This window comes from Bemisia tabaci, chromosome 2, assembly GCF_918797505.1.
Source record: "Bemisia tabaci chromosome 2, PGI_BMITA_v3".
NCBI classification, from domain to species: domain Eukaryota; kingdom Metazoa; phylum Arthropoda; class Insecta; order Hemiptera; family Aleyrodidae; genus Bemisia; species Bemisia tabaci.
Window position 1 is genome coordinate 29,709,933 of NC_092794.1, and position 27,316 is coordinate 29,737,248.

The following is a 27,316-nucleotide window of genomic DNA, read 5'->3' on the forward strand; positions in this document are numbered from 1 at the left end:
AGGGTTTCTGCAAACGCAAGAGTCATGCTTGTTGCATCCTGTATAAATGAAGGAAAAAGTAAATGTTCCCGCTCTCCTCACATTCAGTAGGTAAGAAAGAAGAAATTAGTTTCTTGCGGCTCGTGTATGGAAAGCTTCAAGCGAGTCGTGCTTGTTGCGGAACTCATAATTGAAGGAGAAAATTCATTTAAATTTTCTCGACCGATTTTTTGATTTCAAGTTCATTCGAAGGATTTATGTACATATCTGTGAACCACAAAATCGGTTTTTTTTAAATTTTCTTATTGTTGAGGGATTATTTTTTGTTTCTTTTTTTTAAACCATAAGGAGTAAGTTTTTGGACATATGTGGCCTTGGTGGACCCTGAGAATTTAAGAGAGGTTTTTGTCATCTCATAGTTACTTACTTAGTTTTATCAACCTTCTTGGAGGGGTGAAAGGGAATGTTTTTGGTTAATAAGATGTAACACGTCAATTTCCTCGACCGGATTTTTTGCCCGAAAATGTTTTTGAGGGTTTTTGTAGTTTATATCAGCTCGTTTTTGAATGGAGAAAGGTGTGGCCATAAAATATTAAGTAGGTACTATTGGCTATTTGAAAATCCTGAATGAATGGAAAGTAAACAACATCTGCTAAAGCACTAACACATTCAGCGGAAATTTTAATAGCACCCACTGACTTGTGATCAGTCTGGAAATAGGTAGTTGAAAGTAGTGGGGCTACCTAAGGTAGTCAAATGTATCTGTACCTATTGGAAAGGCTCACAGGAAAAGGGTGACAGGGGAGGGGGAGGGGTTAAATAGCTATAGAGTTGTCATTTACCTGCGTGAGAAAATTAATGGAAAAAGAGTATAACTTATTGTCATAGGCATTACACTGTAAGCTTATTCCAAGTTATAAAATAATTTTGCTCATTTGTTTCAACTACGCACATCATCCCTCTTAAGCGCACCTATGTTTGTATTAATGCTAGCGGCAAGTTTTTCGATACTGAATTTCATCACTCAGCAACCTATCAGATGATTATGGAAATTCATGAGAGCGTTGCCTTATAAATCATAGGTACTCCGTATGGAATGATGAATTATTCATGAAACAACCAGTGAATGAAGTAGTAGAGCACAAATTTTACCAAAATGAGGCTATTTGGTGTGGCATGACTTTAAACTAGCTAGGTATTTTCATGACTTTTGGGATTATTATTCTTTAGAGCATCCAAACATCCAAACTTTGTTCCTACAAACTCTAGGTGCACCATACTCTAAGGAGCATTGTAAAAGAAAAATTGTCGATGATTGCAATGAAATGAGAAATATTTTCATCTCCCCCGAATACTTAATTTCTCTTTGAAAATTTGGCAACAGGCATACTTATCGCATAAGATGATCTTCCTAACTTGAGGGTGCCAGCAGCCTGATTGTTGAAAATTTGTGTTTGAAAGGTAGCGACACAGATGACATTGGTTAAAAGGTGGAGCGTTATTGATCAACTATGTCTTATCGCAGCTTTATTGTGCCTTTGTCTGGTGGAATGGACAACATACTGTCAGAAACTTAAGAGATGCCTTTAGCTTGTCTAGGGTTCCACCCATCAGAGGCACGACAAAACAGCGACAAGACATAGCGCCGACCAATCACGTACTGCCTTTTGACCTATGTCATCTATGTCTACCCGAGAAACACACAATTTCGACAATCAGGCTGCAGGTTCTGACAATGAATACCTATTAAGAGAATTTCTCACTGACCTTATTAAGTATCGGCCATTGCAAAAAAATACCTGCGCATGCAATGAAATAGCTTACCTTTCTCTTGGATTAATTTCGAATAATATCGCTTCACCATAAAATTTGTCAAATCATATACTTGCCCACATAGGTAGTGCCTTAAGTTATTTTAAAAAATGCAAAAGCCACGGAGAAAGTATTTGGTCGTAATACAGGCATTTTAAGGATAAAATATTGAAAAATTTACCTCTTAGTTTCCTTGAGTTTTCAAGGTTCACTGACAGACATAAACCGAAACGGCAATCTCTTGATAAGAGCATTTAGTTAATATATGTAAGGTGATATGCGAGCTTTCCATTTCTTCTCATAAATGATACCAATTGATCTAATCACATTCAGCCTTGGACGATTAGCGGTGCAGAAACTAGGTAGGTCAATACTGAACTCCGCACACCTGATATTTTACGTGCACTGTTTCACTGGAGTAATTACATGCTGGGAGCTGAGCTTAGAAAGCACTCGCTAGGTCAAAATGGAATAATACTTCAGTAACACATCTATCTAGCAATAAGTATAAATAGCAATAAGTGGGTGCAAACATAACCTTATGACTCGATGTAAACAAACACTCAATACGTGAATGACACAGAGCGTGCACAGAGGCTCCCTCTAGCAAACTGGTCCTCATTTAAAACAGAGAACTGAGATTAAATATCCATTAAAAGGGTGGAGATTATCCCCTTACATAAGCAGCAAGAAAGAGGGGCGGCGATTTAAACAAAGCTTTCCATTCCGATTTAGGTGGGTATATCCTCTCACTTACTGGGGCTGATGCGATCAGGCAAGGCTCATAGACAAAGTAAGGATCATGAAGACATACTTCTGGCTGGATAAAAAGATAATTGTTAATATAATTGTACTCAGCCTTGATTGACACAATCGCACTTATTCCAATGGAACTGGGTAGGAACTGGCACCTACGTATATTACTACTGTAGTCCTCTTGACAGATAAGCAATTTATTCTGTTACGCTTTTGTATGGAGGAAGAATGGGCGCACCCATTTCACACGGTAATCGATGCAAGAAAATGAAGCCTTCATTGTGTTTTCATCATCAACTTATGAAATTATGAGAATAATACGAGTACATACCTTTCATTAAAGACCTTGTTACTATTGTTGGGCAAAATGATGTTTCTAACAACTCCTGACGCAAAATCAAAGAGACTCGGAAGAAACCAATTTGAGCAAATGCTCACAGTCAAAGATCTTTGATTGTGTGACATTAAGTTGATCTATGATTGAACTGTTCCGAAAAGGGATGGAATTGTGCCTCACATACTCAGGTTCGCAAGCCACGCGTAACAAGAACGGTAGAAGAGATAGGAGGATTCCAAGATAAATCATGAAGGAAACATGTTCTTAATGTAAATAACATACACTTCAGAGAAACATAATCACTCCAGAGCACATAGGTTGATGGCAAGATGTAGAGCGAATAAATTTCGGTCGAAGTTCAGTGACAGTCGCATGTGAAGGCCGAGGCTCATATTCCAGTAATTTTTAGACTTTAGTCACGAGCATGCATTCTGTGATGTAAATGCTGCTTCCTCTTTAGAGTTTGGCACAATTTCGGTGTAATTTCGTTAACGTAATTTACCTGAATTACATCTATCGCTTAGGTCAGGTACTGACATAAACATGACGACATAACCTCACTTAAAAATTTGTCACATATATTCGTTCAATAAAATAAAGATATCACTTGAACATTTTAAGAGAAACTTAAGGTATATCGGGCTCCAGTAGAACACGTGAGACGTAATAATAAGAGTACGTACATATAGTAGTTAGCATCTACAAAGAATTAAACTCTTATCCAAATTAGGTAAATCTATTCACAACTAGTACTAGTTAAAGAGGTTGGTAACGACCGACCAGAAATCACTTGAGATTTTTAAGAAACCAATGAAGTAGTGTATCGGGATAAAAGTGGGCGTAATAATATAAGTGTGTAATATTAGTTAGGATCTAAAATGAATTGAACTTTTAAATTAAATCTGTTCATTATTCACAAATAAATACAGTAGATGGAGGTTGATAACGACGACAGGAATTTCGTTCCCGAAACTCGGACGAACCTGAACAGAATGAACCAATGGCGTTGAACCATTATATTACTGGTTTTTTTCTAAATTCAAAAATTATAGCTAAAATTTTGAAGGATGTAAGCGGATGCTGGATTATCCGTGAGATAAAGCGCTTTTTTATGTGGCAAAATGAAATCCTCACATCTTCACGGAGTGCCCTTTATATAGGCTCCATTACGATCTGCGGCCGGGTAAGCGAGAAATCTGTTGTTAAAGATGGTCATGACGGGCAGTTTAGTCGTATTTTCCGTAATTTCTCTTTAAGATCACTAGGAATGTTACAAAACTGTAAAAACCCATGGACACGGTAACATGACGATTCTTTAGGTACCCACTTTTATAGGTCTAAGGTTTACCGTTATCGCGGAGTTTGAGTGACTTTCTCAGGACCCTGGATTCTTGAAATTCAAATTTCCCGGCAAAGTAAAAAGTAAAATTTTCCTTGTTTTGGGTCATTAAGTGCTTATAACTTTTTGAAAACTCAATGGATCTTAATGAAACCCTTAAACGCCATCCGGCTAACTTAGCTGCGTCCATAGACACCAAGATCGTTGGAATCCGTGCCGCCGTTTGCTCTGAATTCCATTCTAAATCGAATCAATTTTCAGATTAAGGGAGTTGCCTGTGACTAAGAGTGTCGGCCACCCGTTTGTTATCGGGACTTTAGTAGGACGTCATTTTCCTCGACCGGGGGTGGCTACCGCCACTCTTGATAATAGAAGGATTTTCGGTTACTCGGCACTGACCCGCAAAATACATGTAAATTTGGAGTTACTCCTCCTAGTCGTTAGCTACTCACTCAAGGAACATTCTACGTAAAAAATTCGAGTGAATTGTTTGAATGTGTAAATTATTAGACTCACTAATTAGTAGACGCACTAAAAAGAGACAAACTTTATGCACAGGACGCAACAATCTCGCACATTTGCACCCAGAAAATATGAGTAGAAATTGTGTAGAACGTTTCTGGCGCAAACAGGTGTACAATAGCCTCGCACTGGGTTGGACACTAAAAAACCGAGGATATTCCGTAAAAAAAAAAAGAAAGGAAAGAAAGTATGAATAGAAATTGCTAAATATCCATTCATCGACTGGCGCGGCCGCAAAAGAACGTATCTCGCGAATACAGAGGCAAATTAGTATCACTCGGTATCGGACACTCACAAGTCGGAAATGTTCCGTGAAAAAAGAAAGAAAAATTGAGCAGATATTGTTAAGTACCCATTGATCAACTAACATAACCGTAAAAGAACGTATCCGACGAAAGCAGATGAGCGATGGGCAACCTCTCAAAAAGTCGCGAGATTTCGAAATCTAATCAGTGTTGCTCTCGAGATGCAGGATGCAGCTAAGTTGGCAGCGTACACGAATAGACTAGCTATGTTTATGCGAGCCTCTAAACCTAACTTCAATCGAAACCTGAGTTTGAAACCTAGGTTCAAATCACGGCATAAACGATTCGGAACTAACGAAATGTAGGTTTCCGAAATTTGTGTTTGAAACCTTATTTATCACTAAAGAGTAGGTTTTCGCACTCCGCATAAACGAACCGGAGGTTGAAATTAGTTGAAATTCGACTTCAAATGCGATTTTCAGGTGCGCGATCGGCAATATGGCGGATTTATTATCATACCGTTCGTAAACAACTGGTGCTTATCCCACGATTTAGCTTTAATTTTGCCATTTTTCAACATTTTTTACAATCATAATTTTACTATAATTGTTGCTTAAGCACTTTTACGTGATTCCTTCAGTTATATGTGGCTTACTTATCCTTATTTAGCTAAACGTAGGACGTTATTTTCTAGTGAAGGTGTTTAGTGTCAGATGGAATCCAGGCTTATTACTGCTTTTTCAGATTATTCTTGCAACTCTAATCAACATTTTATGACTACAGAAGCAAAGCAAGCGAAGAGCTTTACAGGCTACAATTGAGTAATAGCCTTACCCACCAGTTCATCATCTGCGGAGAACTTTTTTACTGCATCCGCACGATTTGCCTAGGATTTCAAGATAAGGCACCCTGCTTCCCTTTAAGTAGTGCACCGAATTTTTTCATTTCAATCTACCGATTAAATCTGAAATCTGATCCAATCAGAGCTGTGTAGCTCTTGAATTTGTGTGTTATCCATGTATCTATTTCCTGATTGTCCTACTGGAAGTGTGAGACCAGCCACAACCGTGACCTGCTGACTTATTTCTTTGATCCAATCTCTTGTAAATGATGACTCAAATTCTGAGGCCATCATTTATTGAAACTAGTTCAAAGTTATTGCTCCAAAGTATCGTCACTCTTCTCATACTGATGCAGAAGGAAGGAGATTCTTCGGTGAGTGCTCTGTGATCCAAGATTTTCAATTTGAGATAAGAATAAGGTTATTATTGAGGCGTGTAACAATTTTTGGTCGTTGAATCACTAGTCATAATTGAGCCTTGGCGTTAGAGATCCATCTATTGTGGAAAGTGGCTCTGCCTGTGCAAAAATATCTTGTGACAGCAGTGAATGTTAGTAAATGCGCTTTACAGGTAGACTGAAAGCCCCATATTCCAATCTACCCGAATAATTAAATTCAAAAGCATTTTTGAATTGAGCTCATATCGAATCTCAATGGGAGAATAATATACAGTGTAAGCAAAAGAATATCAATGGTAAGGTTGGGTTTGTGTCTTAGGTTAGTGAAATGCAATGGCAGGTTCTGAAATCTTGTTTGTCAGTTGCTCTTTACATGAGTCACCTTTGAAAATCAAGTTTAAGAAAAACACACATAGGTAGGCAAACAGTGGTAGGTAGCTTGCCTATTTTCTTCCTGTCTTGCTCATGGACTCGGAGAGCAGTCGGAAAGAGGGGTGAGAAACAGGATTTCAGCGCGTGTCTCTGGGAATGTCGAAATTCAAAATTTGTGAAGCGTCACCAGTTTGTTGAGATTGTCACCGTCCGTTGCCTCAAGAGGATTTAGACGCTTCTGCTTCAGCGATACATTGTTGACCTATCAATATCTGCTTATTTTGATCATATCTTGAAGGAGGAATTCCCATAAGTATATCCCGATTCTTTATTTGTTTCACTACAATAATGGCAGACATACAATCTTTACGACACCATGGAGTGAAGGTGCGGTGCTTTACTGGATTAGCACTCCTACACTTTCAATGCCTATATCTACCTATTGTAAGATCATTAGAAGCTCAATAAACAATATGATGAATTTCTGTGCCTGCTACAATTATTTTTAACATCACTAAAATTACCTATGGCAACTTAAAACATAAAAAATTACTTCATAGAAAACCCTTTTTACGAGTTAAAAGAATATCTCGACGCAAATCTCCCCAATCCCTAAATTGCCTGAATGTAGTCCCCTAAGTCTTAAGTCTTAGTTCTTCATTTACTGTTTTTTATTTGTTTGTTAAAATTTTTGTTACATTTATTTGATGTTAAATTTTGTTCCATTATATTATTTGACGAGTGTTAAGCTCATAAATTTGTATGAATTTCATGAGGCTATTGCATTAATAAATATATTATTATTATTATTATTATTACTTTTCTGAACTCAGAATATAAGCTCGAGCATGATTTGAAGGGTTGTTGAGATTACTTAGGTATTCATTCAATTTTTAAATATGAACGTAAAATGATTAAAAATCCACTGTCATTTTTCCAACTGTTGCTCAGAAAGTCAGTAAAGGCTTTTCTAGTGAAGATGAAGCCTCCGCTTATATATTGTGGAAAAATTGAACATACACAGGATAAAAGAGTAATACCTAATAATTTATTGAATCAATTCATAGTGGAAAAATGAAGTATAGCTTGTGAAAATGGCGCCAACATGAAATTCAAGTTCAATCGAAAATATGCGCATAAACAGCGCCAAAATCGGAAAGTTTGATTTCCCGCGAAAGTCGGGTTACAGCGCCCGCATAAACCCGACGGAGGAAACTTGCATTACAAACTCGGGTTTCGTGAAACCCCGGTTTCGAGCCTCGCATAAACGTAGCTACTGATTTTCGGAGCAACTCAGAGGAAGCAATTCAGTCCTAAAAACATTTTGTTTCCTGTTTTTTCCCACGGTTTTCCTTTGCTCTTCGATAAGATGGCTGATGTAGGGGTAACGGGAGGGACGAACATAATTCTGCAGTGGTAAGGAAGAACGCCGTATGAGTCTTCAGACGTTGCCAAATTTCCCCTGGAAAACCACTAAATTTCAGGAAAATTTTTGAAAATTTTGGATACTTTTGTTTTTAATTTGATCTAAAACGTCTGAAAATTTCATGGGGAAAATATTCATAATTTTCCTCAAAAATAAACATTTTATCGAAGAAAATTTGGCAACTCCCGAATGTTCATATGTCGTTCTTCCTTAGCAGGGCAGAATTGCAAACACTGCGCTTTAAAAAAGAGACCATTTTCGGTTTTCTTCAAAGTATTCGGACATAACTCCAATAAAAATACAATGAGAGGATTAGCGCGAGGTTTGGATGTCGCTCCCTGGTCGGAAAATCATGTTTTGACTCGTCTGCCGACAAAATCTCGTCAAAGCGTTCAAGAACAGCTGGGCCTGGACAGTCAGGAGACCAGGCGGCAGCAATAGATCTCAATTCGTCATCCTTTTTTCCCTTCCTGCTCGGCCTAGTGGAGCTCCAAAAAAATTGATGAAATTTCTCTCATCGGGTTCGATTTCAACTTTCTCAGTAAATTTACGCTCTGCTAAAAAAGTATATTACAATGAACTAAATTTCGTCGTGATATGTTGATAAGTAACGGAAATATCGTTCAGCAAGTTATAAATGCAGCAGTTGTGGTATCGATCTTAGTGTACCGTAGAATCATGTATTTTCATTAGTTTGACCACCATTCTGCTCAAAATTTCACCGCGAATCGAAAAATATACACTGTAAAAACAATTTCCGAATGATAGAAAAAATTGCATTTTTACTGTCTTTAAATTTTGAGGGTCATATTTTGTTTGGCATATGAGACAATAGGGCTGCGATCCCGTAGCGAGCAGTCTCGGGCTCGAGGGTTGTTAGACAAAAGGACGGGAAAACCCATGTCATCGCGTCGCTTCGACAGTTTTATGGAACCACGTAGCTGGGGCGGCTTCCTTTTATTCAGACAGAGCAGTGCTGAGACAGAGTCCGAGTTTGACCTTCGGCGTTGGGTGAAGGCTGTGTAGTAGTAATATGGAGAGGGGTCTATTTGCATCTCTCAGCGGTTTACACAGATATGGCTGAAAAATTGGAAATTCTCATAGTTTTGCGAGCATCTAGGAGCTAGAAGCTTTCAATCGACCCAAAAATCGTAAAAATCGCCCCGGTAGATCTCTCAAAATAGGCGTTACAACAGGAACATAACCAATTCCCGGGAACTTAAGGCCGGAGGGGGGTGGATTTGGCTTTAAGAGCGTCTCAGGAAGAAGAGTCTGAAAAATTTGGAAGTCTGACAATTTTGCGAGCATCTAGAAGCTAGGAGCCCCAAGCTTTCGGTCGACCCAAAAATCGTAAAAATCGCCCCGGTAGATCTCTCAAATTAGGCGTTACAACGGAAACATACCGCAACTCTCGGAAACTTAAGGTCGGAGGGGGGTGGATTTGGCTTTAAAAGCGTCTCAAGCGAAAGAGGCTGACAAATTTGGAAGTCTGAAAATTTTGCGGACATCGGGACGTCAAGGGCTTTAACCAGAGTCAAGCATCGTCGAAATCGGTCCGGTAGAACTCCAGAAATAAGCGTTACAGTGAAACCCCCAACGATTTTATTTATATAGATAGCATAGATAAACGACTGGAGCATTTTGCGCAGCTCAAGCGCAGGGATTTGTACCTTCGTAATTGTCACCACCTCATCGCTGCAAATGAAAAGGACCGCTCGAGTGTATCCTTGATCATAGAATATCTGTTATTCTCAAGGCGATGTCGTCATCACATCCCTATCAGTTCACAACTTCTAATTATTGAGTTTAACTAGGTGTCAAAAAATCTGAGATATCAGAAGTAGCAGAAAATTGTGTACTTTCAAAGTCTAAGATTTTTTGCGGCACCGGCAGTTTCATAAATCTTCCTTATAACACTCTACTCTGAAACCGCTACATTCTACCTCTCACATTGCTCCATAACAAAGGTATGTGTTAGCCTCTTATTTGTACTAAAAATTCTAGGTTTCATGACTCATTTACTCATTCACTCTCTGGTGAATTTGGTTCCGTCAGATTCATTGCAAGACACCTTATGTGTTATCTCCGCAGACCTAACACAGGCATTTGAACGCTCAATGAGAGCAAAATTTCAACTGGCCTGTTGTCTACCTTTCAGTAAAGAAGGTAAATAACCTTCCTTAAGGACTCGCTTTGAGACGATAAAACAAGGTTTCTCCATTACTTACCGTAAGACGATAATAAGTGTTCCACCAGACTATGTAGGAGATGAGGTTGAAAGTTACATCACCTCCATGTGTGAGGAAGTTTTCTTACCTACAACCTGATTTTATGACTTACAATAACAAAAGATACTGCTTTCGCCTGGCATTTTTTCATGCGTCGCATCGTCTAATAAACGGGGACCTACATTTACTTGATTCCATGAATAGGTAAAATGGCTCAGAGAGAATTTCGTCGAATGATCACTACGGCCATCTCTCATCCAGTTGGAGAACTTTTACTTACCTTTGATTAAAAAATTCATGAACCATAGAGTTTTTGGAAATTGAGTACACAATATTATTGTGAAAGATTTTTGAGGTTGAGTCTTTGTTTACATTCTCAAAGTATCAAAAGTTCTACAGTTTCATCGTGTTTCCTCCTAACTTTATCAGCTTATGAGCAATGGCTCCTAATTTACTCAACTCCTCAGCAGGCCAAAAATCTATACCTCTATAGATACATATGAGAATCATGCGTTTCAACGAAACCTACGAGTCCTGCTTATCATCACTCAGGAACCACCGATCTTTTCTGCAGGTGTCATGGACCATTCATGACAAATACTGTTGCAACCACCCTTATCCTAGGTACATATCTATGCATAGTAATTCTAGTGATCAGCTCCATACTCACAATGTAATTTCTGTAAAATACAGTTGGACGGTGGAATTACCAGACCCCGTATCTCGGTTTGCGACGTTGTAGACTTCCTTTCATACTTTCTTCTTTACACGGAAAACCAACCAACATCAATTTATAAAAACTTCTGCAATTTTTCTTCTCTGTGCAAAGAAAACTCTGTGAAAACCAGGGAGGAAAAATGATTTGTTCTCTGTCAAAAGAATAAAATGGGAGCGGAGATTTTTAAGCACCGCAAACGAGATACATGGTCTGCTAGTTTCACTGTTGACTTGTTACGATATACCTATACCTACAATATCCCTACAGATTACATTGAAGATATTACTGTCCCTGTAACAGTGACTGATTCGAATGTTATCACAGTAGAGGGTTTCAGATATTTGGGCCAGCATGGTTTATTAATTACACAGAACGTAAGTTACCTTTATAAATTAAGGCGTAGAGGCAACTTCTGCCTTTGGTTGGCCAGAAATTTCTGTAAACGCATTTGGATTCCTAAAATTTATGAGAAATTCCGAATCTACTAAATGAAAGCAAGGATTTCAGGAGAATATGATTAACAATTTGCTGTCAGAAGGAAAACTGCGGAAGGAAAGTGGGAAAGATTTTTCACTAAGGCTCAACATAATATGAGGAGGAAAAAATGAATGTAATTTCCGTTTACCCTGGTTATAATTCTGGTATTGTAAGAATTCTCTTTCTCTATTTACGTAATTACGTATTAGATTATTGTATTGTATGAAATCCTGTTATCACGAAGACAGAGTATCATAGAGCATAAACAATAAACATAGGAAAGGTTGTGTCTGATCATGAGTCATTAGAAGGTTTTAGCGTAGTGTGCTGCAACCTAGCGGACACATGGTGCCTTCGATTCGCGAAAAGTTACCTTCAGTACTCACAATCAGTTGCAGTTGATTGATTTCGTTTATTGTCTCATCATTTACCTATTAATATTTATATTTCGTTCATTTATTTACCTATAATATTTTTTACGTGTCCAATTAGGGCATCATTAAAACAATTAATTTGGCCTCGTTAAGTGATACGTTCATCTTTGATACATTTTCTTCAAATGATCTAGAAAAGTTATTTTTTTGGAGCCGTAATAGTTTTCTCTGTTTTTATGAGAAATCGAGGATTTTTTATGTATTAATATTTCGGTACTTAGGTAATGGATCATTATTTTTCTTGTGGATCTTGGATTTTTTTTTCGGGGGGGGGGGAGGAAGCACAATTTTAGATGTTTTAATTATTGCAAATTTTAACATACTCAGTTAATAGGTAGTAAATTAAATCTGGGACTCATTAAAATTGCGCTCACCGCTGAGCGCTTCTCTAATACCCACGTATTAGAGCTTTCCCGCTTGTTTCTACCTTTAAATTATTGCTACGGCTTTGAAATTTCCTGGAGTAGCACAGTTTTTAGAGTACTTCACGAGAAAAATAACTAAATTTACCGCGCCACTTTTAAAATGCCCCCTTTTCCCCTCCAAAGTGGTTACATCGTGCGATTTCGTCGAATTTGTTTGTAACATTCTCCCAGCACGGTTTACCGGAACGAGTTCAAATTCATTGAACAGTCAAAAGCAAAAATTCTTCAGATTCTAGAGGTAGAGTGTCTACCGAGTCAACTAAGCCAATAACTGGCTCATTCTTCTATTTCTCAGCCATTTTCCTGCAAGGAATTCCTTGAAAATTTCAAAGCGTCCAGCCCACTTTCAAACTGGGGCTCTCAAACTGGCATCAATTTTTATATTTCTCAGCCATTTCTACACGGGATTCCTTGAGAATTTCAAGATCTGATTTGTGATGTATCCCGAACACATCGGTCACCTTCAAAAATCGTTGGACCGACGATCTTTGAAAGGCAACAATCCACAGTTCTATCAATGACCCTCTTTGAAGCCCCTAGTTTGAAGGTGGGCTGGACGCTCAACGAGAACGACGAACCCGCGCCGCAAAGCGATGCGCCCGCTTCATGTCGGTGTCGCCCGCGCCGCGCGATCGGCTAACAAAAACGACAAACCTGCGCCGCAAAGCGAAGCGTCCGCTTCACATCGACTATTCCCTGCCAGTGATATCTCCCACCCGCGAGGGGCTTAACGGAAAGGAACCCTTACATGTCTATTGTCAATACCTATTGAACGTAAAAGGATGCTATTTGGAGGGATCTTATTATTTTCAGGTAACCTACAAAAATCAAGCATCAAAGCATCTGTGAACTTTTCATTTCTAGTTATTTCAAGTCGTCGTAGTCTGCGGGAATCAACCCGAAGAGATCTCTTCATCGTCTAGAAGACTGATTGGCTCCTTTTGGAAAGTTAGAACGTTGCCCTAATTTTGAAAGTGTAGTTTCTTGGCGTAACGTATAAAACGTAGTTAGAAAACTTTCAAAATCAGATCATTCCCTGTCCATTCTGAAGGGAAGAGGGAGGAAGGAGCCGTATATACTTAAATGGAATTTAGCTTTGCTTAGATTTCCTGGAGATTTTTTCTGTCATTCAGTCCCTATAGGTTTCTACATGCGAAGCACTACTAGTGATTAATAATATGCCTAATCCCAAATCGCAGACTTTTTCGGCGCTGGTCGTGTATGGGATTTTTGAAGAGAGGATTAAATTCAGCCTTACCTTTTGATTAACAATGATAAACTATCGACTATTGTTATCTGAATCTTTGGCAGTTGTCATTAGGACAATATCAGCTCAACAATACTGTTTTTGTTTCTTTGTCCATGGTGAGTTTCTGGAACAAAAGCAGTTTCGGATAATTAGAATACATCGGACAAATGGAACACATCACGGAGAGCGGCAGACCTCCACGCCAAGCTGAAAATATGAGGAAAAGAACCACAACAGAACCAAGACGAAGATAAGGTGCACGCCTTCAAGTACCTTAGCAGCAACCGCACACACGCGTGATGATAAGTCGACAAACGTCGGTCGACGCTTTTACTGTACAAAAAATATTGGGAAATGCCAATGTTCGCTACTTTTTAACTTTTGCTCACCTGTGGCAAAAAAAAAAACAACCGGAAGGATCATGCTGAAAGGCATGATGATTCTTCAAGATTCAAGGGCCATGTCTTTTGGTGTATGATGTTTCAAAACTTGTTATCAACGGAGATAAGACGTTTATAAGATTATAAAACAAAGAATCATTTTACCGTTTTCTATGACATTTATATGTTCCCCTACCTGAGGCAGAAAACTACTCGACAGATCATGCTGAACTTTGGCATGATAATTTTGCAAGGGTCAGAGAAGTGCCTCTTAGATGTCTAGCGTTTTAGAATACGATACCGAGTGCAATACGACGATATAGAAGCATGAGTAATTAATAAGGTTTACGTGACTTTCAATGTTTGCACACTAACGGAAGAAAAACATCGCAGCTGATCGAATGAAATTTGTTGTGATGATTCAGTACTTAAGTTTAAAGAGAATGCAGTCTTGGTGAGTGATGTTCTTTAATTAATCCTCTAGAGAACGTTTCAAAAACTTCGGCTTCCGTTTTCAGTGGCTTTCTAACGTTTGACCTTCTGCAGAAGTAAAACTGCGTACTTACAGGATCAAAATGAAATACGGTCTGATGGTTCTTCGTGTTTGGACTAGGGGGTGCCATTCTCGTGACAATCTATTTAAAATAATTATCACGTGAATTACGACGTTTCAAAAACATGAACGTCCCCTATAACATTGCTGTTCCAAATGATGTTTGCATGACTTCGTCGTCATATCTTCGTTTTTTGGCGCGTATACGTATTATACCGCCTTTGCGATCGTTTCGACCCCCTACTCGATCAAAAGTGGGGGTAGCCACCCTCGGTCGAGAAAAATGACGTCCTGTTAAAGTCCCGATAGCAAACTGGTGACCGACACTCTTAGACACACGTACCTCCCTTGATCTGAAAGTAGATTCGGTTCCCATTCGACTGCAGCCCAAACGACGGCACGGATTCCTACGATCTTGGTGTCTACGGACGCATCTCAATTAGGACTACGAAGTGGAATAGTTTCATTAAGAGCCATTGAGTTTTCGAAAAGTTTTAAGCACTTAATGACCCAAAACGAAGAAAATTTTACTTTTTACTTTGGCGGGCAATTTGAATTTCAAGAACCCAGGGTCCTGAGAAAGTTACTCAAACTCCGCGATAACGGTAAACCTTAAACCCATAAAAGTGGGTACCTAAAGAATCGCCATGTTACCGTATCGACGGGTTTTTATTCCTAGCGTTCTAAAAGAGAATCTACGGAAAATACGACTAAAACGACTGAACCCGCCCGTCATGACCATCTTTGACAACGGATTTCTCGCTTACACGGCCACAGATTGTAATGGAACATATATAGAGGGCACTGCTTGAAGATATAAGGATTTCATTTTGCCACATAAAATAGGGCTTTATTGCACGGACAATCCAGCATCGGCTTACATCGTTCAAAATTTTAGTTATAATTTTTGAATGTAGAAAAAAACCAGTTGTGGTTCAATGCCATTGGTTGATTCTGTTCAGGTCCGTCTGAGTTTTGAGAACGAAATTGCCCTCGTCGTCACCAACATCCAACCTCCAACTACAATAAGGTTGTGAATGATGAATAGATTAAATTTAAAAGTTCAATTCATTTTAGATCCTAACTACTATTTCCTTTTCAGTTAGAGTCCGATACACTAGAGTCCCTTTATACCCAGAGTTAAGACAAGTCGATTATCAGCTGACTGGCAGCCGGCCTTGGCTGGCCATGGAGGCCGAAACGAGTGCACCCAAACAAACGATATTAAGGAATATAGATCAGGAATCCTGCGATGTCTGTCACACAAAAACAACAACATCAACAAATTGATCAATTAAAAAGAAAATGAGATTGGTTTGTGAATGATTTCTTAATCTATTTTCATTTTGGACCGATGGAAATAACGATTCACTCTTGATAAACCACAATTAGGTAATATTTCCATTATTCTTGTTCACATTCGAGGTACCACCATCTTGGTGCACTCGTTTCGGCCTCCATGAGCGAGAACCAATCAGAATTGGATTTTTTTTTAGGCCACTTTCAGCCCAACCCTGGCCCAACCAAAAGTGAGTTGTCTTAACTCTGGGTATAAAGGGACTCTATGATACACTACTTCATTGGTTTCTCTTAAAATGTTCAAGTGATTTCTTTATATTGAACGATAAGTAACGATCCTATGATGAGTGAGGTTAGGTTATGTCTAGCTGGCTGTATCTCATTCAAGCGATAAATGTAATTTACGATGATGAAATAACGAAATTGTGCCAAATAATCAAAAGGAAGCAGCATTTACATCCCTGTTTGCATTCTCATATCAAACAGCACCAACAAATTTCTATAACATTTCGTGCATTTATAGACAAGCGGAAAGCGTAACGGTGGATCGGAGAAAAGTGCCATGGTTTCAATTACATCGTTATTTTTTTTCATGTCACGAATGCTAGTCTTCACATCTTGAAGAGAAGTGTTTTTCAGTATTTCAGTGGACCCTATTAGGTATAAGTTAAGTTCTAAAAGTTACTGGATGTGAGCCTCAACCCTTCCTACCACTAGAGTACCTGTATAGCGAGAGTATGGACAGATCGCTTCATGGAGGGCTTAGGGCCCAAAAGTGCAGCCACCCTTCTAACCAACTTCTAACGCACAAAATTTCACTGCCAGTCTGCAGGTTCCAATTCTAACCAAGATGGCCAAGAATGTACATAAATGAGCGTTCTTCCGCAAAATTGAGTAAATTTATGCAAAAACTGAGTCAAACACGAGCTTAATAAACGACGGTCGTAACAATAGTATTAGTAAATCGTTCTGGATAATTGAAATTCATAGGTTGGCTGCATTTCTGGGCCCTAACTTTATTCGCAGAAGCATCGGTGAAGGCCTGATGGACTTTCGGAGTTTCACATCTGTCCATACTCTCGCTATACAGGCACTCTACCTACCACATGCTACTGTCTTCTGCGCTCTGACCAAAATTCATTCGCTTTAAATTCTGCTGTCAGCCTATGCGCTCTGAAGTGATTGTGTTTTCTCAAAAGCTTGTTAATGGCATGAAGACCACGTTTTCTGCATGATTAGAACGCTTTACCAGTTGATGGCGAGAAATGCAGTTAGGTTTCGGATTCTGCAATTCATCAAACGCGTTGATTGGTTTGTGGCTTTAGCTTTCTGAGAAAGCGAGATGCAGTTTCATTTCTTCTCAGTAGAGTTCAATCATAGGTCAACTTAATGTCACTAAATCAAAGATCATTGACGATGAGTATTAGCTCAAATTTGGTTTTCTCCGAGTCTCTTTGATCTTGTGTCAGTAGTTGTTAGAAACACCATTCTGCCGGTGAATGTCTAACAGGGTCTTTCGTGAAGGGTATGTACTCATTCCATTTTCCTAACTTGACAGTTAAATTAAAATGAGCTTCATTTTGCTGCATGTATTCCTGTGTGAAACAGGAGCATCCATTCCTCCTCTGTCTAGAAGCCAAACAAAATGTATCACCCATCTACTTGGATGGCCCAGCCGCCTGATCATTGAAACTATGTCGATACAATACGATAAGACATAGTCCTATCTTAACCTTGCAATGTATCACAATTCGATGTGCTATCGGGCTGCTTTAAGCTTTCAATAATCGGCCCGCAGAATTTTGGTATCCCTAGCAGATTGATTGAGATCCTCTTACCTACATGTCCATTATCATTACTTTCACAATTATGTTTTTATCCAGCCAGAAGTATATCTTCATGATCTACACTTTGCTTCTGAGCCTTGGCTTATCGTATCAGCCCCAGTAAAAGGGAGGATACACCAACCTAAATCGGAATGGAAAGCTTTGTTTAAATCGCCGCCCCTCTTTCTTACTGTTTGTGTGAGAGGATAATCTCCACCCTGTTGATGAATACTTTATCTCAGTTCTCTGTTAAAAATGAAGACCAGTTCACCAGAGGGAACCTCTGTGTCAGTCACGTGTTGAGAGTTTGTTAACATCAAGTCATAAGGTTATGTTTGCACCCACTTATTGTTAGTTATTGCTAGTTGTGTTACTAAAGTATTCCATTTCGACCAAGCGAGTGCTTTCTAAGCTCAGCTCCCAGCGTGTAATAACTCCGGTGAAACAGTGCACATAAAATATCAGGTGTTCGGAGTTCAGTTCTGCACCACTGATCGTCCAAGGCTGAATGTGATTAGATCACTAGGTATTATTTATAAGAAGAAATATAAAGCTCGCACATTAATATCAACTTCCATTTATTAACTAGATGCTCCTATCATGAGATTGCCGTTTCGGTTTATGTCTGTCCGCGGACCTTTAAGACTCTAGGATACTAAGAGGTAAATTCTGTACAATTTTATCCTTAGGATGCCTGTATTACGACCAAATAAGCTCCTTGGCTACTGCATTTTTGAAAATAACTTAAGGCACTGTGTGGGCAAGTATGTGATTTGACAAAGGAGGGGTACCGATAAGGGCCGATTTTGGCCCCACTTCAAAAAATCATCGGAGCCCATATTTTAAGTACCCTAGAGTAGGTGCATTCTGGCGCAAAATGTTTTTTCGATTGTGCATCGTTTTCCTGCCAAAACAGCCGACTCAATTTTTCGGTTGAAAAATGGTTTCAATTTTATAACAAGCCCAAAAAAGCTTTTTTTCATGATTCCGGGAGGTTCCTCAGTGTAATTTTTTGCGTACTTTTCAATGGAACAGGCGAAAATTGTCTAAACCCACTTTCAGTAGGTCATTCTAGACATTTTCAACGATTTTTGGGGGTTTTTTGGCAATTTTTCACCTGTAACTAGAGGACGGATAATTATACAACAAAAACAATTGCAGATTCAAAAAGAGCGTAAAAAACCTGTTAGAAATCAATGGTTAGACATTTTCTCAGCTTAAACTGTCAACACGAAAAACAGCTCTAAATTTGAGAAAACCGAAAAAACTGCATTTTCCACGATTATTAGTCTTCATTTACACCCAGCACAATTTTGCCACATCACCAAAATTCAACAGATTAAAGTTACATACCAGTACATGAAACACGCCAAAAATTACGGTGTGGAAAAATTTTGCTCATAGTTAAAAAAAGCGGGAAGTTCCAACGCATCCGCGTCGGAAAGCGGCTCTGGCTACGGTAGTTGTAGTTAACCAGGAAGGTGGATTGATTATAATATCCACGTGACAGTAAATTAATGATTTCCAATATGTGAAGTTATTTGCATAAAAAGTAAATTCTTATAAGTCTAAACGAGGGCCTTGACAAATTTTGTCATTGGTGTACAATCCAACAACGGTCGGCCCATGATTGGTAACTTATTAGGTCTACGCAGCCGGTGTAAATGTGTATTGGCGCTTGATAGGCAGAATGCATGGCAAATGTTTCGACTGTTGTCTACTTTTATTATTGAAGGCGCTTCGAAGGTCCGCATCGTTAAAATTCTCCAGCACATAAGTTTTTTTTTAACTTGTCGTTGTGATGGGGAACCAACTTCTTTCAATTGAGTGATCAACTTCGTTTCTTGTCAAATAACTATGTTGTGCATCGATAAGTCTTAATATATGACCAGTGTTGCCACATCATGTAGATATTCCATAAGTCAAAAAAGCTAATTTAGCCCTCATTCTATATAGCACTAATAACGGCCGGAAGTTGCGTCTTTTGAGTTATTTGTTTCTCTTGGATTTATTTGAGTGTATATTTTCCCAACCCCGTTGTAAAAATCTTTGTAATGCATAGTTGATAGGTGGTTGATTAAGGCTGAAAATAATTTCCATTTTCATATTTCAAACCATTATGGTTTTCTATATAATTGAAGAGAATTGCAAAAAAAATTAAATAAATTTAAAAAAATTTTACAAGTATTTAATGAGTCATGACATGAAATAATGCTAAAAGTTTCAATTTTTTTTTTACTTCTAATGTTACATGATAATATACCAATTTTGTCGTGTACAGGATTCATTTAGATGTGCAATTGAAGGAAAAAGAACATTACATTTTTGGAGTGTTTTTCTACATGAAATTCCTTATTGAAACTTCTTAGATAAGATAGAGTAAACAGTAATAGTAACTTGATTATGTAATTTACAATTTTGAGTTTAATCTTTCTTAAGTTGTTTGTCTATTTGAATATAAATTGGCAGATGATAGCTGTAGAAGGTTGTATAAGTTTGTGCGTTAAAATTGTAAATGTTCCTATAAATTATATCAATTTGTGTGTTATTATCTGTTGTGAATTGACTGTTGTTTAAAGCTGAAGTGAGTGGAAATTGGGACAACAGACTTTGGAGAAACTTTTGATTTAATGAATTAAAATTGTCGTAGTTAAAGTCTCCAATTAAGATAAAATAACTTGAACAGGAGCTGACTTAGCATTTTAGGCCATGGCCGCCATCTTGGATTTTGAAATTTTGAAAATCTGACCAAAAATTAGAGTTTCCCGTTGAAAAATACCTTCGATTATAGCGTTTCATGAAAATCGAGTGAACAGGAGCCGACTTAGCATTTAAGGCCACGGTCGCCATCTTGGATTTTGAAATTTTGAAAATCTGACCAAAAATTCAAGTTTCCCGTTGAAAAATCCCTTCGAATACCGAATCTCACGAAAATCGGGTGAACAGGTCCCGACGTAGCATTTTAGGCATTAATACACAAGAACGCCGCTAGGGCCGAATCCGTCCATGAAGTAGTAAGACTAGGAGTCTCCAACCACGGCATTTTTCCAGGAAAGCGCGAAAACTTGTCGTTTTGAAGATTCAGATTATAAACGTTGAGCACATTGTTTTCCAATACGAGATTAAACACACACCAGTTTTGAATTATCGACACTATCACCATGATTCCAAAAATACACTACACAACATATCATTCGCTCACAAGAAAAAACAATAAATTAAAATAAAATCATGGCAAGGTCCACATCCGAAAATGGCGACGATTCCCATCTACCAACGCGCGCTCTCACCAATGGTAGATGTACCATTGGTAACATCTACTACTGAGACCGACCGGAATAGCAGCTCTAGGTGCTAGCACCAGAACCGCTAATAGGCTTTTGTTGAATGGAACCATCCTTGAATAAAAGATGAAAATACTCTAACTCTCCGGGAAGATTCGCCAATCATTCATGGGATACCTGTATCTGGGTAAGTTTTTGCGTCCTTTCGATTGGAATGAGTGAAAATGGTGAAAAATCATGTTAAGTGGTCCATTCATAGTACTTTTCAAGATTTTTGGGGGGTTTTGGGGTTTTTTATGTGTGGGGGGAGGGTTAGGGGTTTTTGGGGGGGCTTGGGGAGCATTTTTTGTTCGTAATACAACAAAAAAAATAACAAATTCAGAAAGAGCGTGAAAAATTCTATAGGGTTCGATACTTGACACTCTCTCTCAGCTTGGACTGTCTACATGAGAAACGGTCTCAAACTCGAGAAACTGGAAAAACGGCCTTTTCTCCAGCTCCCTTGTCATAATTTACACCCTGGTCACTTAACAGGTTAGAACGTTAAGCAGTATACAGGGTGTAACAACTAAGTGACGACAAACTTCCAGGGGTTGTTCCATGGCTAAAAACAAGCAGAAAAGTCCCGTACCAAAATCCTCTAGGATGCGTGGTTCTCGAGTTACAGGGAGTTCAATTTTTAAAAAAAAAATACCGCACGTGTTCAGTTATGACGTCACAGTGGCTGTCCTAATCGTCGGAACCGACAAAAATTGTGGTTTCGTAAAGTGCTCATCAATAGCTTAACAAAAGGTTTTTTCGTTTTTTTTCGTAAAAACCCTCTTAATGCAGTTATTGGCCGTTAAAAAAAATACCGCATTACCGTATGTCGCAAATAAAGTTGGTCAGGACAAAAGGAAAAACGGTATCTTTTTTAAACGGTCAATAACTACACTAGGTTTTATTGAAGAAATGCCAGAGGGTGGTTCGGGTGTGTATGCAAGAGGCAGATATACGGCCTTACTTTAATTTTTTACCTGTAATGCGATGTATTTTAGTACAAAGTACACGGTTTGTATATGATCGTTCACAATAAATTGACTTGTTTAATAATAAAAGAAATACATGAATAAATAATTAGAATAGAGAAAAATATGAAACAAATATCTCCATTAGAAGGGGTTTTACGAAAAAAAAAAAAACACGAAAAAACATTTTGTTAAGCTATTGATGTAAATTATGACTGGTAAGCTGGAGAAAAAGCCGTTTTTTCCAGTTTCTCGAGTTTGAGACCGTTTTTCGTGTAGACAGTCCAAGCTGAGAGAGAGTGTCAAGTATCGAATCCTATCGAATTTTCCACATTCTTTCTGAATTTGTTATTTTTTTTGTTGTAATACAAACAAAAAATGCTCCCCCAGCCCCCCAAAAAACCCCTAAACCTCCCCCCACCACACACACAAAAAACCCCAAAACCCTCCAAAAATCGAGGAAAATTCTATGAATGGCCCACTTAACATGATTTTTCCCCATTTTCACTCATTCCAATCGAAAGTACGCAAAAAATTACCCGGATACAGGTATCTCATGAATGATCGGCGAATCTTCCTGGAGAGTTAGAGAATTTTCATCTTTCATTCAAGGATGGTTCCATTCAACAAAAGTCTATTTTTAACTATGAGCAAAATTTTTCCACACCGTAATTTTTGGCGTGTTTCATGTACTGGTATGTAACTTTAATCTGTTGAATTTTGGTGATGTGGCAAAATTGTGCTGGGTGTAAATGAAGACTAATAATCGTGGAAAATGCAGTTTTTTCGGTTTTCTCAAATTTAGAGCTGTTTTTCGTGTTGACAGTTTAAGCTGAGAAAATGTCTAACCATTGATTTCTAACAGGTTTTTTACGCTCTTTTTGAATCTGCAATTGTTTTTGTTGTATAATTATCCGTCCTCTAGTTACAGGTGAAAAATTGCCAAAAAACCCCCAAAAATCGTTGAAAATGTCTAGAATGACCTACTGAAAGTGGGTTTAGACAATTTTCGCCTGTTCCATTGAAAAGTACGCAAAAAATTACACTGAGGAACCTCCCGTAATCATGAAAAAAAGCTTTTTTGGGCTTGTTATAAAATTGAAACCATTTTTCAACCGAAAAATTGAGTCGGCTGTTTTGGCAGGAAAACGATGCACAATCGAAAAAACATTTTGCGCCAGAATGCACCTACTCCAGGGTACTTAAAATATGGGCTCCGATGATTTTTTGAAGTGGGGCCAAAATCGGCCCTTACCGATACCCCTTCTTTTATGGTGAAACAATATTATTTGAAATTAATCCAAGAGAAAGATGCGCAGAGATTTTTTGGCAATAGCTGATACTTAATAAGGTCAGTGAGAAATTATTTTAATAGGTATTGATTGTCGGAACCTGCAGCCTGATTGTTGAAATTTTGTGTTTGTCGGGGAGACATATATGAAATAGGTCAAAAGGCGGGACGTGATTGATCGATCCTATGTCTTGTCGCTGTTTTGTCGTGCCTCTGTCGGGTGGAATCCTAGACAAGCTACAGGCACCTCTTAAGTTTCTGACAGTATGTCGTCCATTCCACCAGACAAAGCCACAATAAAGCAACGATAAGACGTAGTCGATCAATCACGCTCCGCCTTTTAACCAATGTCATCTGTGTCCACCCGACAAACACAAACTTTTAACGATCAGGCTGCTGGCATCCTCAAGTTAGGAAGGTCATCTTGTGTTTAGCTAATATAGAAATATACTTTGGTACTTATTAATTGAGAAAACATGCGATAAGTAAGTCAGTTTTAGCAATTTTCAGGGATTGATATCCTTGAGAGGCCTTCCGTCAAGCATCGAATTAAAAATTTTGAACTCTTGAAAAATAACTAAAGTATGTGGATCTTAAAGGCATTTTGAGGATTAACAAATCTTAGAGTGTAGTCTCAAGGTAAATGTGATTTAAGACTGTACTTGCGACGGAGGTGCTGCAATCAAGCCTGTTGCCCAATTTTGAATGAGAAATTGAGTTTTCATCGGAAAACAACATATTTCTCATTTCGTTGCAATCATCAACAATTTTTCTTTTACAATGCTCTTTAGAGTACGGTGTAGAGTCTGTAGGAAAAAAGTTGGGATGTTTGGATGCTCTAAAGAATAATAATCCCAAAAGTCAAGAAAATAGCTGGGTAGTTAAAGTCATGCCATACCAAATAGGCTAATTTTGGTAAAATCTGTGCTCGAGTACTTTATTCACTGGTTGTTCCGTGAATAACTCATCATTCCAAACAGAGTACCTATGACTTATAAGGCAACACTCCCATGAATTTTCATTATCATCTGATAGGTTGCTGAGTGATGAAATTCAGTATCGAAAAACTTGCTACTAGCATTAATACAAATATAGGTCCGCTTAAGAGGGATGATGTATGTAGTTGAAACAAATGAGAAAAATTATTTTAACACTTGGAGTACCTAAGCTTACAGTGTAATGCCTATGCCAATAAGTTATACTCTTTTTCAATTAATTTTCTCAAGCAGGTAAATGTGCTTTAAGGTTGAAATTTAGTCGAATATTCGGTACCTGAATCACTCAAGATTTACGTAGGACTTAATATAAAATCTTGAAATTATAATAGTACATACATGTACTAGGTACCACTCAGTAACCTTGATTCACTCTCCTTTACCCCATGCTTTACCCTTGTAAATATTCAGCCTCACTGGAGTATCCTACAGTTAGTTCATCCTTCAATATCAGTAAGTATCTAATGTTCAATCACACAGCCCTTGGGGCAACCACAAAAAATCTGAGAAACTAACGGTCGCTTCAATGTGCCTACTTTTGTTGGAAAATTGAAAATTCAAGTTACCTAATTCGAGCAATGTGACAACTCGATAGCTATTCAACCCCTCTCCCTCCCCTGTCACCCTTTTCCTGTGAGCCTTTCCGATAGGTACAGATGCATTTGACTACCTCAGGTAGCTCCGCTACTTTCAACTACCTATTTCCAGACTGATCACTGGTTAGTGGGTGCTATTGAAATTTCCGCTGAATGTGTATGTGCTTTAGCAGATGTGGTTTACTTTCCATTCATTCAGGATGTTCAAATAGTTAATAGCACCTTAATGTTATTTTATAGCCACACCTTTTTCCATTCAAAAACGAGCTGATATAAGCTACCAATAACCCTCAAAAACATTTTCGGTCAAAAAATCCGGTCGAGGAAATTGACGGGTTACATCTTATTTACCAAAAACATTCTCTTTCACCCCTCCAAGAAGGTTGATAAAACTGACTATGAAATAGGCAAAAACCTCTCTTAAATTCTCAGGGTCCACCAAGACCACATATGTCCGAAAACTTACTCTATAAGGTTTAAAAAAAAGAAACAAAAAATAATCCCTTAACAGTAAGAAAATTTAAAAAAAAAGAAATCGAAAAATCGATTTTGTGGTTCACAGGTATGTGCGTAAATCCCTCGAATGAACTTGAAATCACAAAATCGGTCGAGAATATCTAAATGATTTTTCCCCTTCAATCACGAGTTCCACAACAAGCACGACTCGCTTGAAGCTTTCCATACAAGAGCCGCACGAAACTGATTTCTTCTTTCTTACCTACTGATTGTGAGGAGAGCGGGAGTATTTACTTTTCCCTTCATTTATACAGGATGCAACACGCATGATTCTTGCGTTTGCAGAAACCCTTTCATTCAGGAGGTAGTGAGAGCCTATACCGTGTTCATTTCCAAAAAGGATTACTCCAGAATTTCACGCATTTTAATAATTTAAACGATTCATCTGTTCATCTCTTCTCTTCTTCCGTCCATTGACAGAGGTACAAAATTTTTCGGACTCACTGACGCGACCGAATCAATGCTCTCAGTGAAACGGTGCCTTTTTATCCCAAATGCCGGCTTCAGTTTTACCAGTGGACCAATTTTACCACATACACGTAGGTACATGTCACTCTTCCGATTAACCTCCCTGCATCCAAATCATGAATATTGTTTTTACTGTAAGCTTACCATACAGGGTGTACCAAAAGTCCGTCCCACCCCTGCTAACTTTTGAACGAATTGAGCTAGGGTAATGAAACTTTGGGAATGTTCCTATCTCAAAGGGGACCATCTTTTGGGGGGTCAAAATTTTGGTCCCCCCTCAGGGGGGGGCGCGGGGGGCCCCCAACTTTATAATTTCAAATGGCAACCCCTATCTTGTGATACATCATTCAAAAGAGCATAAAAAACTAAGAATTTTGGCGCAAACCGCAGATCAATATCTTAATTTTTGACCGAGTTATGATAGGTCAAAGGTCAAAGTTGACCTATTTTCAAAAAATCATAACTCCGGTTCAAATTATCGTAAAGAAAAAAATAAAACGGGAAAATGTACCAAATTGTGTCCGCTTTTAAGTACAAATTGCAGAAATCACATCGCTGTAATTTTAAGGGGGGGCTCGGACCCCCAAATACGTGAAATCAAAGGTCATTCAATTTTCCCGCGAAAAAAGGCAATTTCCCCTATATTTGCCTCCACATTATCTCAGTAAGGTCAAAATTAGTTCAACATTACGTTGGAAAGTCCCCAAATTTCGGGAAAAGTTAAAAAAAAAACGAAATTTAAACGGTCAAATTTAATCACCTTAAATTTCGTTTTTTTTTTAAACTTTTCCCGAAATTTGGGGACTTGCCAACGTAATGTTGAACTAATTTTGACCTTACTGAGATAATGTGGAGGCAAATATGCGGGAAATTGCCTTTTTTCGCGGGAAAATTGAATGACCTTAGATTTGAAGTATTTGGGGGTCCGAGCCCCCCCTTAAAATTACAGCGATGTGATTTGTGCAATTTGTACTTAAAAGCGGACACAATTTGGTACATTTTCCCGTTTTATTTTTTTCTTTACGATAATTTGAACCGGAGTTATGATTTTTTGAAAATAGGTCAACTTTGGCCTTTGACCTATCATAACTCGGTCAAAAATTAAGATATTGATCTGCGGTTTGCGCCAAAATTCTTAGTTTTTTATGCTCTTTTGAATGATGTATCACAAGATAGGGGTTGCCATTTGAAATTAAAAAGTTGGAGGCCCCCCGCGCCCCCCTGAGGGTAGCCCAAAAGTTTGACCCCCTCAAAAGATGGTCCCCTTTGAGATAGGAACATTCCCAAAGTTTCATTACCCTAGCTCAATTCGTTCAAAAGTTAGCAACGGTGGGACGGACTTTTGGTACAAACTGTATGTTTTGAATGGTGAGTAGGCTAAAAGTTTTTGTTTCTTTTTCCTTTTTTTCATCTTCACAGAATGTGTCCCAATTGACACGAGGGGTTAGTAAAACATTTGAAGTAAGTTTCGATGTAATAAAACTCACACCCATGCTGTGATGTAGGTGTTATTTTCTGTTTGTTTGTTTGTTTGTTTGTTTGT

At 38.3% G+C, this 27,316-nt stretch overlaps 1 protein-coding gene across 4 annotated transcripts in view; it reads right to left on the bottom strand.

The window, feature by feature from the left end:
• Window positions 1–27,316, bottom strand: part of LOC109038525 (very long chain fatty acid elongase AAEL008004) — a 324,320-nt gene that overhangs the window by 259,382 nt on the left and 37,622 nt on the right. For all 4 annotated transcript variants that reach the window (XM_072297087.1, XM_072297083.1, XM_072297086.1 and 1 more), the window contains exon 2: window positions 13,568–13,682. The gene's annotated coding sequence lies outside the window, so the exon portion shown is untranslated. The remainder of the gene's footprint in view (window positions 1–13,567; window positions 13,683–27,316) is intronic.